Below are 2,187 nucleotides of genomic sequence, written 5' to 3'. Positions count from 1 at the left end.
GAGCAGGGAGGAGGGGGAGTGCCACCTCTTCTTCTTCTTCTTCTTCTTCTTCTTCTTCTTCTTCTTCTTCTTCTTCTTCTTCTTCTTCTTCTTCTTCTTCTTCTTCTTCTTCTTCTTCTTCTTCTTCTCCTGTCACCGCTCTGGTGCTGGTGCCCCAGCCACCACTGTTGCTTCGAGACACTGCACTTGTACCAGGCTGAGTAGGCAGAGGGCTGGCTAGCCAGCAAGTGGACTGTAGAGGAGCTTCTAGTGGCAAAAGCTTCAGGAGAGCATTCTCTTCCCAGGCAGTGTTACAGCTCTTGAGACAGATGCTCGCAGACAATGAATTCTCACCCACCTTTGTTCTTTCTAGATAGAATCTTACATAGAGTTTTGGGGTGTGTTGGATCTGACAGCAGGCTGGCTTGGTGATTTGAAACAAAACTCACCTCTAGTTGTACACTTTCTAATCCTTGCAAAAGAGTTCCACCAAAACAAATCATTCAAGTGTATGAAACTTATATGAGGTGAAGGCAACAGTCGATGGCCTTTCGAGGATGACTCACACCCCCAGATGCAGACTTGGACATAACCAACATCCTGCAAGCTGACGAGCCCACGACTTTAACCACAAATGCATTGAACTTGAATTTCATGCTTGGAAAAGATTATTATTATACGGCACTGAAAGACATTGTGATCAATACAAACCCAGCTTCCACACCACTGTCCTTGCTTGTGCTGCACCAGCTACTCTGTGAACACTACAGGGCCCTCCCTGTCCACTGTGCACACACATTCGTCTGTCAAGAATATACCTGAGAATCTTCTCATGTACTTCGGAGAGCAAGCTAGAAAACTGTCTTGATACAAATATCAGCTAGGCTTCACTCTGATTTGTAAAAAACGTGCCCAAGACACAGATGAAGTTTGGTATACAAACAATGTGCCCATTGAAGGAGAAGGAAACATGGCATGTTTCCTGTTCTATTTGGTCAAAAGCACTGTGCTGTCAGCCTAACCATCGATAGCTGAGTGGATATCGCCAGGTTTCAGCTGAAAGAAGGGACAGAAAAGAAAAAGCAGCTGAGATCCACTCTATGAACTCCTCTATAGGGAAAAGCCGGTGGCTGGTTGGAAATGACCTCACTGTGGCAGATGTGGTGCTGTGGTCTGTGCTCCAGCAGACAGGGGGTAGCCGTGGAGCAGCGCTCACCAGTGTGCAGTGGCGGTTTAAGTCCTGTGAGAACCTGGCCGCCTTCAGCACTGTCCTCCAGATCCTTAAGTGAATTTGAGTAGCTTGTCTTGCAGGAATCAATGTAAGAATGGTGCGGCTTCTAGCTTGTTGTCAGAAAGGGACCTGGCCAATTGTCGGGCAAAAATAAAAGCACCATATGAAAAAAAAAAAAAAAAAAAGTATATGAGCCTAACCGGGGCCACTCTCATTCGAACCACCAAGGATGACATGATTTTTAGAAAATATTGGGGAAGGGGCTAGAAGTAGACTTGAGGTGATTTTGTTGTGCATTAATTATTGAGATACGGTCTCTCACAGAACCTATAGCTTGTAGTCTCTGTTAGACTGGCTAACCATCCAAACCAAAGATAGACTTGTCTACTTCTATCCTTCTAACCCAGTGTTGAGGTTAATGGGCTACTAAGCCTGGTTTTTAATGTGAATATTGGGGTTCCAAACTCAGAACGTTATGCTTGCTAAATATATATCACGTTGGCTGATCCATCTCCTCATTATCAATTTTTGGATTTAAATTTAACCTTCAAAATTTCATTTAAATTATTATTTGAGTAATTATTATCAGAAGATATTATATTAACAATAATTATTATGACTCATTCCATATAGAAAGCAGTATTTATACAAGTGTATATCAATGCACATTTAATATGAGTATAATTTTAAAGTTTCTAATATATTAACATAGAAATATTTTTCTATTAATAAAAGTATCATTGCTTTTGATAAATTGAAAGTATAATATACACACCATCAAAAAATGTCTATAATTAAAACTCCAAGAAAACAGATTTGTTTCATTAAAAGTTAATTTAATATTTTTATAAATCTTTTTTGAATTAAAATACAAAATTAAAATATTAAATTAAAATACAAGCCAAGACTTCAAAGCTCTTGATATTAACAACTAATTTAAAAACAACTGAGTTTATTTACACTCTGCTTCCATCATA

At 39.6% G+C, this 2,187-nt stretch overlaps 1 pseudogene; it reads left to right on the top strand.

Annotated features, from left to right (window-relative positions):
• Positions 1–500: 500 nt before the first annotated feature.
• Positions 501–1,268, top strand: LOC110319320 (annotated as a pseudogene).
• Positions 1,269–2,187: the final 919 nt, after the last annotated feature.

Source organism: Mus pahari, chromosome 1 (assembly GCF_900095145.1).
Source record: "Mus pahari chromosome 1, PAHARI_EIJ_v1.1, whole genome shotgun sequence".
Lineage (NCBI taxonomy): Eukaryota > Metazoa > Chordata > Mammalia > Rodentia > Muridae > Mus > Mus pahari.
This window is presented reverse-complemented; position numbering and strand designations above follow the sequence as displayed.